The sequence below is a fragment of the Ovis canadensis genome, chromosome 13 (assembly GCF_042477335.2).
Source record: "Ovis canadensis isolate MfBH-ARS-UI-01 breed Bighorn chromosome 13, ARS-UI_OviCan_v2, whole genome shotgun sequence".
Lineage (NCBI taxonomy): Eukaryota > Metazoa > Chordata > Mammalia > Artiodactyla > Bovidae > Ovis > Ovis canadensis.
In genome coordinates, this window is record NC_091257.1 from 48,644,504 (window position 1) to 48,660,567 (window position 16,064).

Here is a 16,064-nt window from a genome sequence, read left to right on the forward strand (position 1 = left end):
CAAAAATGGATATAATTTAGAAACAAAATGAAATGAACATTATCTCTACAATAGTTTGATACATTATGCATGCAGTCAAGACAGAAAATACAGAAAATTTAAAATATTAGTTATTTGGTGGTTTTCTGATGGTTATTAAAAATTATTTATAAAAGCAATAACTTTAACAAAAGCTGTATTAGTAAGTTTAGTATCTACATGTTAAGCTTTTTGAAGCTTGTAAGCTTATAAAACATAAATTAAGAATCCTAAAGAGTATATATTATGTACTATCTTCATAACTCTTCTGTAAATCTAAATTATTTTTAAAAAGCTTAAAGAACAAGATTCTTTATATTCTACTAAATGACCAACACTTTTAAAGACAAAAAGAGTCTTTAAAAGAAATCCATGTTGTAGCACACTCAACGATCATATATAATTTCAAATAATATTTTTCAGTATTCTATACTTATAAAATTTCATAAGTAATTGGTCAAAACCAAGGATTTGTTCAAAGAAGCAAGTTTTGTATGCAATAATTATATCGCTATATACAGTCATATTTCTAGGTCCATGTTGTTTATTGAAATGTTTGAGTGTTTATTAAATGATCCAAGGGCCCTCACAAACTCTGAACTACTTCTAATGTGGGGGCTACTGTTGAAAAGATTGGTAACATCTGTTGGCTCACAGAAAAAGCAAGAGAATTAAAAAAATAAATCCGCTTCATTGACTACCCTAAAGCCTTCGACTGTGTGGATCACAACAACCTGTGGGAAATTCTTAAAGAAATGGGAATACCATCCACCTTACCTGCCTCCTGAGAAACCTATATGCAGGTCAAGAAGCAATAGTTAGAACCAGACATAGAACAACGGACTGGTTCAAAACTGGGAAAGGAGTACGTCAAGGCTGTATATTGTCACCCTGCTTATTTAACTTATATGCAGAGTACATCATAGTGAAACGCTAGGCTGGATGAATCACAAGCTGGAATCAAGATTGCTGGGAGAGATATCAACAACCTCAGATATGCAGATGATACCAGCTTATTGGCAGAAAGCGAAGAGGAAATAAAGAGCCCCTTGATGAGAGTGAAAGAAGAGAGTGAAAAAGTTGGCTTTAAACTCAACCTTCAAAAAACTAAGATCATGGCATTCAATTCCATAACCTCGTGGCAAATAGGTGGGAAAACATGGAAACAGTGACAGATTTTATTTTCTTTGGCTCCAAAACCACTGTGGACGGTGATTGCAGCCACAAAATTAAAAGATGCTTGTTCCTTGGAAGAAAAGCTGTGACGAACCTAAGAAAAGTTATGATAAAAGTTGTGACAGTGTATGAAAAGCAGAGACATCATTTTGCCAACAAAGGTCCATACAGTCAAAGATATGGTTTTCCCAGTAGTCACATACAGATGTGAGAGTCAGATCATAAAGAAGGCTGAGTGCCACAAAGAACAGATGCTTTTGAATTGTGGTGCTGGGGAAGACTCTTCAGAGTCCCCTGAAGAGCAAGGAGATCAAACAAGTTAATCCTAAAGGAAATCAACCTGAATATTCACTGAAAGGACTGATGCTGAAGCTCCACTACTTTGATCACCAAATGTGAAGAGACCACTCATTCGAAAAGACCATGATGCTGGGATAGATTGAGGGCAAGAGGAGAAGGGGGTGACAGAGGATGAGATGGTTAGATGGCATCACTGACTCAGTGGACGTGAGTTTAAGCAAACTCAGGAGATAGTGAAGGACAGGGAAGCCTAGCATGCTGAAGTTCATGGGGTCACAAAGAGTCAGATACAACTTAGTAACTAAACAACTTCCAAAATTGCATTTATTTGTTCAGCAAATATTAACTGAGCATATAACATGAACCAGGCCTTGGGCTTCTATGTGCTAAGGATACAGCAGTGAGCAAAGTGAATAAAATCCTTGCCTTTACATTCTATGTGGAAGAGGGAAAAAAAAAAAAAAACAGAAAAGTAAAATCTATGCGATGGTAGATGGGAATGGCGCTCACAAAGAAGAAGTGGAGGAAGCAGAATGGGGCTGAAGTGGGGGAAATTTGCAATGTTAGACCGAGTAACTGAAGAAAGCCTGAGTTAACAGCTGAGTACAAACCCCCAACCGACGAGGAAATGAGTGACACAGGTAATAGGGAAAGAGATCTGCAGGCAGAGAGAAGAGCCAGTGCAAATACTCTAAAGCAAGAATCTGCCTGCACGCTTCAAGAGAGCCAAGAACCAGTATGAAGGGAGCAGAGTAAGAGTGCACAACAGAAGCCAAGGCCCAGGAAGAACAGAGATCAAGGGGAGGAGCCCAGGAGGAGACTTATCTGGTTCCAGATTTCATTCTGATTGAGATGAGAAGTCAATAGGGGGGTTTAAATCAAGGGGGTGACATATTCTGACTTAGATTTTACGTAACTACGCTACAAGCTGTGTTAAGAAGAGACCTATGTAAATCACAGGCAGAAACAGGAAGACCTATCATAGGCTTTTTCAATAACAGAGGCAAGACGTGAAGGGGACCTGGATCAGAAATGCAACAGTGGAAACGGCGACTTGTGACTGGATTCTGGACATTTTTTAACAGTACAGACAGGAGACTATGGTGACAGAGATGTGGGGAAGGATCAGACGTGGATGAAAGAAGCTAGGAATCAAGGATGCAACAAGACTGAGCAAAGAACCAAGCTGCTACCTACTGAGAAACGGAACAGTCAGGAGGAAGTGGGCGTGGGGGAGATAGGCAGTCTGGTTTACTGCAGTACACTCTGAGAACAGAAAATGACTTCTGCTCATCAGCAAACAGACGGGCATCTAAAGCCATGGGGCTGGGCGAGGTCATCAAGGGCTTAAGTGTGAACAGAAAAGAGGTCCAAATCCAAAACACTGGAGAATTTCCAGTTCAGAGGTTAGAGAGGAGAGAAGGAACCAGCAAAGGAGATTGAAACAGAAGCCAGAGAGGTGAGGGAAACTAGCTGAGTGCAGCATCTGGAAGCCAGATAAAGGCAGCAGTCAGAGCTGCTGCCAGTCACGTGAGCTGAGGGCTGAAAAGCCCATCACCGGGGTCAGTAAGAAGGACAATTCTGGTGAGGTGGCAGGGGCAACACACACTGAAATCCTAACACACAATCAACTCTTTCAGAGAGATTAGCTGCAAATGAAAAGACCCTCGGTAGTAACTGAAGGGAAAATCTGAACAGGAAATTTTTTTAAGGTGGGAAAACAAAAAAACACAGCATTATCTGTATGTTGATGGAAAAGAGCTAGTAGTGAAGGAAAAATTAAACGATGCAGGAGATGGAAGTCAGGTGTTCGATTAAAAATATTTTATGTCAGGAGAGCAAGAGCTGTTTCATTAATGTTTTTTTTGGATTGTCAGGTCCTTCAAAGCTCTGATAAAGTCAACAAGTCTTCCACCAGAAATGATACACATCTAAACCTCTGTTTTCATTTCAGAGAGGTCCAGATTCACTGAAGCTGATCCATAGCTCTCAGGGGAAGATCCCCTGAACTTAAAAAGCACAATCATTTTGTCCCTTTAGGTAATTTCATAGATAAAATCTAAATAGTTACCATATGATAACAAGTAAAATCTAAACAATTAATTACTACTTGATGACAAGTAAAGTAAAATTATACTTACAGATAATCTAAAAATCAGTCACCTGGGCTGTTATATCTGCTGACTTATTGAGCAATTCAAATCCTCTTATCCATCAAGCACCAAATTGGATTCTACCACAACTATCATTTCTTCTGATAACCTCATAATTTCTTTCCCCTGGACTCACTGCTTCAACACCATTCAATCAGTTAACCCCATAATAATTTGCATCAGCTCACTGTTTCTGTATGTTCCCAACTAGAACGCTAGCAGTATAGGCAGAAATACTTGTTGGCATCATCACCTTCAGCTACAACACTGTTACAAATACAACACTTACTTCATAAGTATATGCTGAACAACAGACTGGCTCCAAATAAGAAAAGGAGTACGTGAAGGCTGTATATTGTCACCCTGCTTATTTACCTTATACGCAGAGTACATCATGAGAAATGCTGGGCTGGAGGAAGCACAAGCTGGAATCAAGATTGCTGGGAGAAATACCAATAACCTCAGATATGCAGATGACACCACCCTTATGGCAGAACATGAAGAAGAACTAAAGAGTCTCTTGATGAAAGTGAAAGAGGAGAGTGAAAAAGTTGGCTTAAATCTCAACATTCAGAAAATGAAGATCATGGTATCTGGTCCCATCATTTCATGGCAGATAGACGGGGAAACGGTGGCTGACTTTATTCTTCTGGGCTCCAAAATCACTGTAGATGGTGATTGCAGCCATGAAATTAAAAGACGCTTACTCCTTGGAAGAAAAGTTATGACCAACCTAGACAGCATATTCAAAAGCAGAGACGTTACTTTGCCAACAAAGGTCCATCTAAGTCAAGGCTATGGTTTTTCCAGTGGTCATGTATGGATGTGAGAGTGGACTATAAAGAAAGCTGAGCCCCAAAGAATTGATGCTTTTGAAGTGTGGTGTTGGAGAAGACTCTTGAGAGTCCCTTGGATTGCAAGGATATCCAACCAGTCCATCCTAAAGAAGATCAGTCCTGGGTATTCATTGGCAGGACTGATGTTGCACCTAAAACTCCAATACTCTGGCCACCTGATGCGAAGAGCTGACTCATTAGCAAAGAGCCTGCTGCTGGGGAAGATTGAGGGCAGGAGGAGAAGGGGACAACACAGGATGAGATGGTTGGATGGCATCACCGACTCGATGGACATGGGTTTGGGTGGACTCCAGGAGTTGGTGATGGACACGGAGGCCTGGCATGCTGCGGTTCATGGGGTCACAAAGAGTTGGATGTGACTGAACTGAACTGAAACAAACTAGTTGACTTTTCAGTGGCTTCTGAAAATACAGGTCTGATTTAACTATGTCAACATCGATTATAGGCAAAAATTTAAAAAACAACCATGAAATGAAATGGAGTGTTAACTTTTAAAATAGTATCACCTCATATGCAGCAAAGCCCAGAGCTGGGTAAAACTATGAACTGAAAATTGTGATCATGATTGCTTAGTTTTTTTTTCTTTCACCAACATGATAAACTGCCTTTAGTTTAAATCTTGTGATCTAAATGTAGCACTGAGTCTTGGTATGGGTGACAGGGGTAAATGGACATGTCTATTTGTGATCTCACTGTCAGCGCTATACTGATTGATTACTGTTCTTTCTATAAAACTTCCCAAGGGTACACTCAGCCCTGGCAGCACTGTACAGCAGGCAAAGTTCCCTGCTCACAGCTCCTTCCCGCCCCGTGGCATCTACTGACCAGGTTTTATCACCCATGCTTTGACATCCAGTGTCCTGCCTGTGGCAGCTGCCATGACTTGTGCTCAGGTTATAGGTTTTACCTCATTCTCATCTTTCTTTCCTCTGCCCTTCCGAAATCTAATGAACATTTGTCATGTTGAGATTTGCCAAGTAAATAATCATTTCACAGAAACAAACTCACTTTAAGGTGTGTGTACTGTGCTAATTAGAAAAAATTACGACAACAGAAACTCAATTTAAGCTCCAAAACAGACAGACAGCACATATAGCTCAGTATCAAAAACAACCCAATCCAGAAATGGGCAAAAGAAGTAAACAGACAATTCTCCAAAGTACATATACAAATGGCCAAAAGATGCCCAACATCACTAATTACTAGAGAAATTCAAATTTCAAAACTACATGAGGTATCTCCTCACATCAGTGAGAATGGTCAACATCAGAAAGACTATAAAAAACAAATGCTGGAGAAGGTGTGGAGAAAAGGGATCTTTCCTGCACTTTTGGTGGAAATGTAAATTGGGGAAGCCTTTATGGAGAACAGCATAGAGGTTCCTTAAAAAATGAAAAATAGAGCTACCATATGATCCAGCCATCCCCCTCAGGTTTATATCTGAAGAAAACCCTAATTTTATAGGATGCATGCACCCCAGTGTCCACAGCAGCACTATTTACAATTGCCATGACATGGAAGCAACCTCACCGCCCATCAGCAGAGGAGCGGTTAAAGATATGGTGCATATACACAATGGAAGACTACCTAGCCATGAAAAGGAACGAAATAATGCCATCTGCAGCAACGAGGACCTAGAGATTGTCATACTAAGTGAGATCAGTTAGAGAAAGACAAATACCACAGGCTATCATTCATATATGGAATCTGAAATTTTTAAAACTATATAAATTAAGTTTTTATAAAACAGAAACAGACTCACAGATTTAGAAAACAAACATGGCTACTGAAGAGGAAACATGGTAGGAAAGGATAAATCAGGAGTTTTGGACTAGCATATGTACACTACTATATATGAAACAGATAATGAACAAGGACCTATTGTATGAAACAGGGAACTCTGCTTAATATCTTGTAATAATGTATAATGGAAGAAAATATTAACAAAAAGAATATATATGTATGTATAACTGAATCACTTTGTATAGACCTGAAAGTAACACAACATTGTAAATCAACCAGATTTCAATCTTAAAAAGCCCTAACACATCCACAAAGCGTGAAGGCACTGCAATGCCTCTCATATTATGTGTATATTAATAGGAAAGTGTAACTCTGCTTGCATACGAAATTAGTACTGTTTCAGGGGGAAGCTCTGTAAGATGCGACAAAATCACTCCTACAAACATTTAGAGAGAGTATTTCATGAGATTTACAGGTGAAGAAAGACAAGCTTTACAACATTCTCTACGCAGAAGAGCTCTTTGTTAGCACACTAATATCACTGAACGTAAAACCAGGCATCCATTCAACCGACAGGTACTTAGCTGTATAAAGCAGGCCTGGGCACAGTACCTCACACAGGTCAGAGAGTGAATTAATCATCCCCCTGTATCACTAAAACACAAACAACGATCCATTCCTCTCCAGTGTTAGGGCTTAATAAAGTGAACACCATTTCTGCCCAAGTCAGAAACCACAGATACCCCTGGTATCTCTATATTCTTCGACTGCTCATCTAACTACACCTGACGCCCAATAAATTCTCACTCTTAAATCTCTAACACACCCAATTCTCTTCATCCTCACCATCGCCACACTAGCGCAAACCTAAACTGACTGTGAAGCTAACAACCTCCCATCTTTCTATCCTTCATAGAGCAGATGCGTCAGTCTCAGAAAAGCGCAAATCTTGTGGTACATCCACGTGATGGAGCTTTACAGAGCAGTGAGAATGACTGGCAACCACACTCAACTACATGGTGACTCTCATAATTATGATGCTGTGTCTGGCTTCTTTCCCTGAAATGAGCCTGTACAGGATGCTCCTATTTCTGTAACCTATGAAGAAAGTGGGCCAGAGGTCTCCTGAGGGGCAGGGGGAACACTGACGGGAAGGAAAGGTGAGAGGGGACTTCTGTTTCTTCACCCAGGAGATGGTCACGTACATGTATTCAGTTTGTGAAATTCATCCATCTATATACTTATGATATGCTCACTCTTCTGCATGTGTGTGAGGCTTTAGTTAAAAGTTTTAGAAAAAATAAAACATGCTGCTCCATGACCTCCCACCACCCTGAGCTGAAGCCCCAAAGCCAAATTCCTAACAATGACCTCAAATACATTTCACAAAGGTCTCTGAAGTCTTTGTCTTAAATGGTCACTCTTTCTCCCTTTATGGTTTTCATATATGCTTATTCCGCCTCTGCATTTTGTTGGACTAACTCCTAGCAGTGCTCAGATTCAGCTAAAATTTCATTTTCCCCAGGAAGTCTTCCCTGATCTGAGACGAGGTTACCATCCGTGTCTCCCCTCTGCATGGCCCCACCACACATCTGTATGAGACTGTCAATTCTCTGAGGGCAGGGCACGTGCTTTATTCACCTCTCTGTTCTCTCAGTTCTTTGTATATTTGATAGCCCCTGAATAAATTTATTTCCTATACAAGAACATGGCAGGTAGTTGCCACAAAGTTTCAGTCTATGAACTGCAGTATAAATAGTGAAACTGCCAAGTTTTTGATACAGAACTTAAAGGAAGTAAGAGTTACATGCTAAATTACTTATACACAGCAAAGTAGGAAGTCATGTATGTGGTCACACAGAGAAGTCACTTTTAATACAGCTATTAAATTTATTTGAAAATTCCATTTTAAATAATAATCTATGGTAATAAAATCCTAAAATTGATCATAAATAATTTTCTACTCATCTACATTCAAATGTTGGTTATTTTAAACCAGTTGTGAAAACCAAGGCTCTACCAAGTCTCTGAGTGGACTGAGCAGGTCAGTTGTTTCAGCTTCTTTGCATGCAAAAAGAATATTTAATATCTGTCAATCTCAACTTTAAAAAGCTATAAATATTTGCAAATGTTCCTAAGAAGAATTTCAGTTTTTCTATTTTAAACACAAAATAACTTGCTGAATAAAAAGTAAAACTGTAACTCCTTATTTGTTATAATTACCCATGGCAAGTAATATAGGCAGCCTGTTGATTCACAAACTGTTCTTCCTGGAAAAAAACACTTAAAAGGTTACTGGCTATAAAGACAGAGAGCACAAGTGATAACCACCTTGAGTGCTAATACCCAAAAGAAAGAACAAAGCTGTCATCTTTTTGGGAAATCAATGCCATTTTCTATAATGAGCCTTAGGCTACAAATTTTAGAAATTTTTAAGTGTAATGAGGTTTAAATAAAAAATACAGGTAATATCCTGAATTACCTTGCTTTTTTTCTATTCCTTTTGGGAAATAATTGCTTTCTGTGTATCATTCCTCAAATTTCTTTGTATTCTAATCTTCATTAAAATTCATTAAATCTAAAGTTAGGTAGACTTTACTGGCCAGAAGCAGTAAAAGCAAGGAGGAATGCATGTAAGAATTAAAGATTTTAAAATTAAAAAAAAAAAAGATACTTCCTTTATTTTGAGAAAGATTAGTTTCCTTAATATAGAACTTGCTTATATAACATTTCTAAAGTACTACTATCACTTTTGGAATTTTTTTGGAGTATAGTTGATTTAAAAGCATCTTACAATAAAGAGAATAACCTTAAAATACTCTATCACTGAACCACAACTTGACGTGTACACTATCTAATCACAGAATTTAACCAGAGTTCAGAACCAGAAAAGGTCCCAATAATGCTCAGTGTGATGTTTATTAGGGCAATTAACTGCTTTTTAAAAATACTCTGAAAATAATAAAAAAAATAACATTATTGCTTATTTTCTTGAGTCTTAACTCTTTTTGAAGGAAGGATCCGAATGATAATAGATAATTCATTTTTTTCTTTACTCCAGCTTCAAGAATCTATTGCACAGTCTCACAATTTATTGAGGAGTTATTTTCATGTGACAGCTGGCAGAGACTGCAGTCAAAGCGGGGAACATGAGAAACTATTAGCAAAGTAAATGTTCCCATTTAGGCTGGTATTTCTCAAGTCTAATTAATTCAAGTTAAAGCTTTTTCCTTCTAAAAATAAGTACAATGTTTCTTAGAATTAAACTTTAGTTATTATGAAGTTTCAAATGAATGAAGGTAAGTAACATATTTTTTGAACTTCAGTTTGTCAATAAAGAGATAACTTTAGTCCAGATCAGTCCAGATCTGATCAGTGTTTATCAGATTTTTTGTTACAAAACCCTTCAAGAAGATGATGGAAAAAGTACAGACATTCTTCCCAGCAAAAAACACATACACAGAAAATTTGATTATAATTCCAGGGTATTCACAGACCCTCTGAAACTCATCCAAGTACCACTTGGTAAAAATGGAGCTAGGGTGTATTTAAAGTATTTTGTAGTTTTAAATGTTGGTTTCAGAAATAAGGTTAACGTCTTTAAACAAAAGAAAGTCAGGCTTGAGAATAAATGTGAAAACCCAAACACAATTCGTTAATTTACTCATTGCTACTAAAGATATTAGCTTGGAAAGCCTGAACACCTTATTTATATATAGACACAGGTGCTAATTTGACAAAATAATTCATACTTAAAGCATTAGAAGTTAGGCAAAATAAGATTCTTATGTAAAGCCAGGGTATTTCTAGACATGGTAATGTGTGACATTCACAGCTTTCAAATCACAATAAGTCGTCTCCTTCCAACCCTTCCCATTACCAGGTTCAACCCCTTGGAGTGAGGAAGAAAAATATTACATTTGTTGCACTTGAGGTCTTTCAGGTGACTGTTTTAAGGGAAAGGGAGTACTTTCAGATCCTTAAATTTGGGATCACTGCCCCCTCAAAAAACAAAACAAAACAAAACAAAACTTACCTGTAATTCTCATTCTCTGAAGGAAATGCAGTAATTATAAACATATCCACACTCTTGGGTTCATCCTCCTAAGCATGAGGGGATTTGGAATGCGCCAAGGCTTACACCCAGCCACTACACTGCCACATGCTGCCGCACGGCACTGGCCTCGGCTCTCCCTGCCTGACTGGAACGGAGCAGGGCTCATCCAGTCATCCACCCTGGGAGGCAGGTGCTCCCCCACAGGAAGTGTGGGGTGGTGTAACTACTGTCCTTAGAAAACACCAATTACCAATGGTCCCTCCTCTACAGTTTAAGGGGGATGAGACACTACTAGAGTTGCTGTTACATGCTTCAAGACTGGCATTAAAACTGCAACATTAAAACTGTTAAAGCAAAGAATTCCCTAGTGATCCAGAGGTTAAGACAGAACACTTCCACAACAGGAGGCATGGGTTCAGTCCCTGGCTGGGAAATTAAGACCCTGTGTGCCACGTGCCACAGCCAAAACATTTAAAACCTAACTGAATAAATACTATGCAAAATAAATGTTAAAGTGTAAGAATGGAAAGCTGTTCCTCTGTAAAGAAGCCCTGAGGGGGAGTAAGTGATGCAGGTGTAAGAACTGACTGCCTGTTGATCAGGGTGACGTCCCACGGTCAGCTAGAGAGCAGAGCATCACAGGCACTTAAATATCGTATCTTGGCATTTAGCAACCTAGTATTTTGTGTTAATGCCTGCCAACTCAAGAGTCATGTGCAGAGTCAGCTGCAGTGTAGCCAACAGTAAGAAGGTAACTTGAAACAGCCAGGACCCTAAAAACTGCTGAGATTATCACCAAGGGTGGATGGTTTTTCATAAGGTCTGATACTCATAATATGTTGTTCGCCTTCGACAAGCTCTCCTTTATGAACGCAAGTAACTAATCATTCAGTTTACAAAACTTAATCAACCTTACAGCTTAATGTGATAATTAGACTTTAAATGTTCAACTATACAAAGACTGTGTCCCTGTCATATATAAACCCCTCTTCTCTTAGGAGAAGGCAATGGCACCCCACTCCAGTACTCTTGCCTGGAGAATCCCAGGGACAGAGGAGCCTGGTAGGCTGCAGTTCATGGAGTCGCTAGGAGTCAGACACAACTGAGCAACTTCACTTTCACTTTCATGCACTGGAGAAGGAAATGGCAACCCATTCCAGTGTTCTTGCCTGGAGAATCCCAGGGATGGGGGAGCCTGGTGGGCTGCCGTCTACGGGGTCGCACAGAGTCAGTCACGACTGAAGTCGTGACTTAAGTGACTTAGCAGCAGTAGCAGTCTGTCTCTTAAACATCTTAGAGAATTAGGAAGAGGGGCTTCCCTGGTGGCGCAGTGGTAAAGAATCCACCTGCCAGTGGAGGAGAATTAGGAAGAAACGGGCTACATATAGTTCCTGGTTTGCATACTGATTTTCAGCGGGTTATAAAACTTATCCACAGAGGACAAGATTCTCTATCCTCTGGTCCTACAGACTGGTGTCTTGCACTCAAACCAGGGTAGGACTGCCAGATAGAAACCAGGATTCACAGTTAAGTGTGCATTTCAGAAAAATACTTTTTCCTTAGTATATCCCAAACATAGCATGGGACATAATTACACTAATTTATTTGTTATTTATCTCAAATTCAAACTAAGCTGGGCATCCTGAATTGTTTTTTGTCTTCTGCTAACTCTGCACACTCTAACCCAGGGGGAGCTCACAGGGTTACGCAGGATGGTGCTGGAGTGGGCCTTCCACTCTCAATCCAGATCTACACCAACACAGTGGTCACAAGCAACGTGTGGCTATGAAGCACTCAAACTGAGGCCAATTCAATATGAAACATTCTATAAATGTAAAATTCACACCAGATTTTGAATGCTTAGTGTGAAAAAGGTAAAAATCTCATAAACTTTTGTACTAATTGCATGTTGAAATAATAATATTTTAGATATATTAAATAAAATATGATAAAAAGTAATTTTGCCCACTTCTTTTACCTTTTTTATGTGGCGACCAAAACACTCTTAAAATTACACATGTAGCTTGTATTTGTGACTTGCATTATATTTTTACTGGACAGAGCTGGTCTACATGCCTTGAAGAAGAGGACTGGTCTAGAATTTCCTTGCTGTTCTTTCTCTAAAAAATCAATGTTACTAAACAAAGGGCTGCCTCTCACTTCTGTCTAGATATGAGAGTAGGCACGGGACATGACCATACCAAAGAAATGAAATTCTAGCAAAGACTGCTTTCCATAGGTTAAAAATAAAAAACACAGCATCCAAATATAACTGAGAGACAATTCAGAAACCTGTTATTTGATAAGGTCTTATGTACAAAAGAAATAAACCCTAGTAGGTGCACGCTGTATATGATTAAGTTGTGCAGCTGGATATAAAAATAAACTCTCCCAGATCCTAGTTCCAGTGGAAGAACCTCTCAGTACTACCACGTCGGGTGCCCACTCCTATATATTATCAAAATCATAGAGCAATAGTGTTTTGTTCTCTAATACAAATTGGGGTGACATAAACTATTAAGAATTATTGGGAAGACTGTACTTATGATGCTGTAGATACAGAAGGGCTAGACTCAAAGGTCCTCATTTTTTACATTCATGCTACATGACTTGACCTTATGCGGGTCAAGAAGCAACAGTTAGGACTGAACATGGAAAAACAGATGGGTTTAAAAATGGGAAAGGAGTATGATAGGCTGTATATTGTCATTTTACTTATTTAATAATATGCAGAGTCTATCATGCTAAATGCAGGGCTGGACGAACCACAGGCTGGAATCAAGACTGCTGGGAGAAATATCAACAACCTCAGATATGCAGATGATACCACACAAATGGCAGAAAGTGAAGAGGAACTAAAGAGCCTCTTGAGGAGGGTGAAAGAAGAGAATGAAAAAGCTGCCTTAAAACTTAACATTCAAGAAACTAAGATCATAGCATATGGTCCCATCACTTCATGGCAAATAGAATGGGAAAAAGTAGCAACAGTGACAGATTTTATTTTCTTGGGCTCCAAAATCACTGCAGACAGTGACTACAGCCATGAAATTAAAAGACGCTTGCTTCTTAGAAGGAAAGCTATGACAAACTTAGAGAGAGTATTGAAAAGCAGAGACATTACTTTGCTGACAAAGGTCAATATAGTCAAAGCTAGGGTTTTTCTAGTAGTCATGTACAGATGTGAGAGAGTTGGACCATAAAGAAGGCTGAGTGCCAAAGAATCGCTGCTTTTGAATTGTGGCCCTGGTGAAGACTTTTGAGAGTTCTTTGGACTGCAAGATCAAATCAGTCAATCCTAAAGGAAATCAACCCTGAATATTCATTAGAAGGACTGATGCTGAAGTTCCTATACTTTGGCCACCTGATGCAAAGAGCAGACTCATTGGAAAAGACTGACGCTGGGGAGAGTTGAAGGCAAAAGGAGAAGCAGGTGGCAGAGGATGAGATGGTTGAATGGCATCACCAACTCAATGGACATGAATTTGAGCAAACTCTGGGAGACAGTGAAGGAAAGTGGAGCCTGGCATGCTGCAGTCCATGGGTCACAAAGAGTTGGACATAACTTAGCAACTGAAAAATAAACAATGGATGTGAAATTAGAGCACTGGTTCTAGAACTACAAAATAAATTTTTCTTTTTTTTAAAGTATATTGTATTTAAAAAAGTATGTTGTCAATACTATAGTAAGACAAAGCTTGTTTCAAAAATGACAGGCGCTGGGGGAGGAGGCTTTTTTAGAATAAAAAAAATTCAGTTATATAAAAGCTAAAGCTTAGGTAAGAAGTAATACCTGTTTATTTTTATATACTCCACCTCACATTTTCACTTGGTTTGATTTTCAATTCGAATTGTTTTCTCAACTGGCCTAAAGAATTAATAAACCTGTCTATTCTGTTCCATGCTGTTATAAAAGTTAAAAATTATTTAACATGTTCTTCCAAATTAAAAGTAGAAAGAAAATTATATAGAGGTTATTTCCAAATTCTTAGTAACCTCTATTTTTCACTAATGTAACCTATATCATCTCCAAAGTAGATTTAAATCTTTTAAAGGTGCCTGCAGTTGTAATAAGCAAGACTGGTTCTAACCCAACTACAAACACACACAAAAATTTATTCTCAAGGTTTTGTCATAAAAGGCCTCAGTCGTATTTTTACTCATTCTAACAGCAAACACACAGTGTACTTTCCCTTCTTAATATCTTTTTATTACACAGATATAGGAATAACAATTGCTTTGAAAAGACAATAGAATTATCATAAACCAAAGACAGGGCTAACCAGACAGAAATCAGCAGATTTCTCCTAAATTTGATAGTTCATAAAAAGTTAAAATCTTTTAGAACTAAACTTTCCAATATCATTTTAAGAGCTTTAAAAAAAGATGAACAAAATTAGATATAGATATTTAATTTCTTCATCAGCACTAAGTACTCACTGTCAATACCAATGTCCTGGTGATTACAATCTGAAATGTTCTGTAGACATTAGGTCTCCAATCGCCTGTTACCATCTGACATGAATTTTATGACCACATACCTATTAAAGAGTAAGAAGACATTTGCTTTCACACTTTTTGAAGCTTAGCAGAGATTTAAAAAAAAAATGGTTTGAGGGACTTTCTCTGAAGTAAAGGTAAGCTTCAAGAAGACCATGAAAAGCAAATCTTCAAAGCTGGTTCCATCAATTTATGCAGACTGCTTAAATGCTGTCACTGTGTCAAAATTCTTGAATGCAAATCTTAATACATCCAAGAAGAGTTTTGGATGAAGGATCAACGACGGTAGTTATTAAGTTGATTTAAATGCAGACTGAAGTGGAAGACAAGCTTTACTGTTAAGTGGAATTTCTGGAAAACAAAACAAAAAGTGCCCTGCATCTCTAGGACGTGTGCACTTCAACAAGGAGAACCATCCCTGCTCGACAGTGTGTGTGGTGCCCTGCCACACGTGAGGCCTCCGCCTCTCTTCTGTGAGAGAGGGAGGGGCGTCTCCAGGCCTCCACGGAGCAGTCCAAAGCCAGTCCTGCAGGAGCCTCAGCCCTGAGCGCACTCCCTGCTCTGTGCTTACCTTTAGAGAGCAAGGAGGATGACACAAAGTGACCAGGGCTCACAGCCCACACCTCCAAGAGCACGGAAAAGACCTGCAGAGCCTTCTCGGTGCAGGAGGGACCTCTTTTTAATCTTCTGCTGGTGGAAGTTTAAGATTTTCCTGAAGAGAAGAAAAGAGTCAAATATTACACTGAGATCTTGCCATGTGATTCAAGTTTATCTAGAATACAAATGGTAGGTGCTAAAGAAATAAATTAGATAAAATCAGGGATTTCCAAAAGCCATATTCTCTTTCACAAAAAGTATTTTCCCTAAAGAATATGACTTCTCTTTAAACCCTAAACCTTAAGTGACTAGTTCAACTTCTTCCTCTGCACTGAACTAACAGTTGGGAGACGAGAAACATACAGAAAAACTCTAGGTTGTCAAATGATCACAGTCGTAAATGCCATTAAAATACTTAGGAGAGCTAAACTCACTGAAAAGCAAGGAGTTAAAAAGATCAAATAGAAATTTTGTCCTGCCTCTGTCTCTCTTTGATGACATGCATTTCCTGACAATTAACAGAGAAGTGGCCTCTGAGTTAAATGCCACATAATCACACGTGAAGCAATCCACTAAATGTGGGCTCCTGGAGGAAAAGGATCTGGGGTGCTTTTACTTCTTTATACTGATTACCTATACAGTCTAAAATAGCTCCAGGCACATAGT

The 16,064-nt window shown here is 38.8% G+C and overlaps 1 protein-coding gene across 12 annotated transcripts in view; it reads right to left on the bottom strand.

The window, feature by feature from the left end:
• ZEB1 (zinc finger E-box binding homeobox 1) overlaps positions 1-16,064 on the bottom strand; it is a 201,742-nt gene that overhangs the window by 120,632 nt on the left and 65,046 nt on the right. For 5 of the 12 annotated variants that reach the window (XM_069547657.1, XM_069547656.1, XM_069547659.1 and 2 more), the window contains exon 3: positions 15,373-15,513. The exons of the other annotated variants lie outside the window; for them this stretch is intronic. The gene's annotated coding sequence lies outside the window, so the exon portion shown is untranslated. The remainder of the gene's footprint in view (positions 1-15,372; positions 15,514-16,064) is intronic. 12 annotated transcript variants of the gene reach the window in all.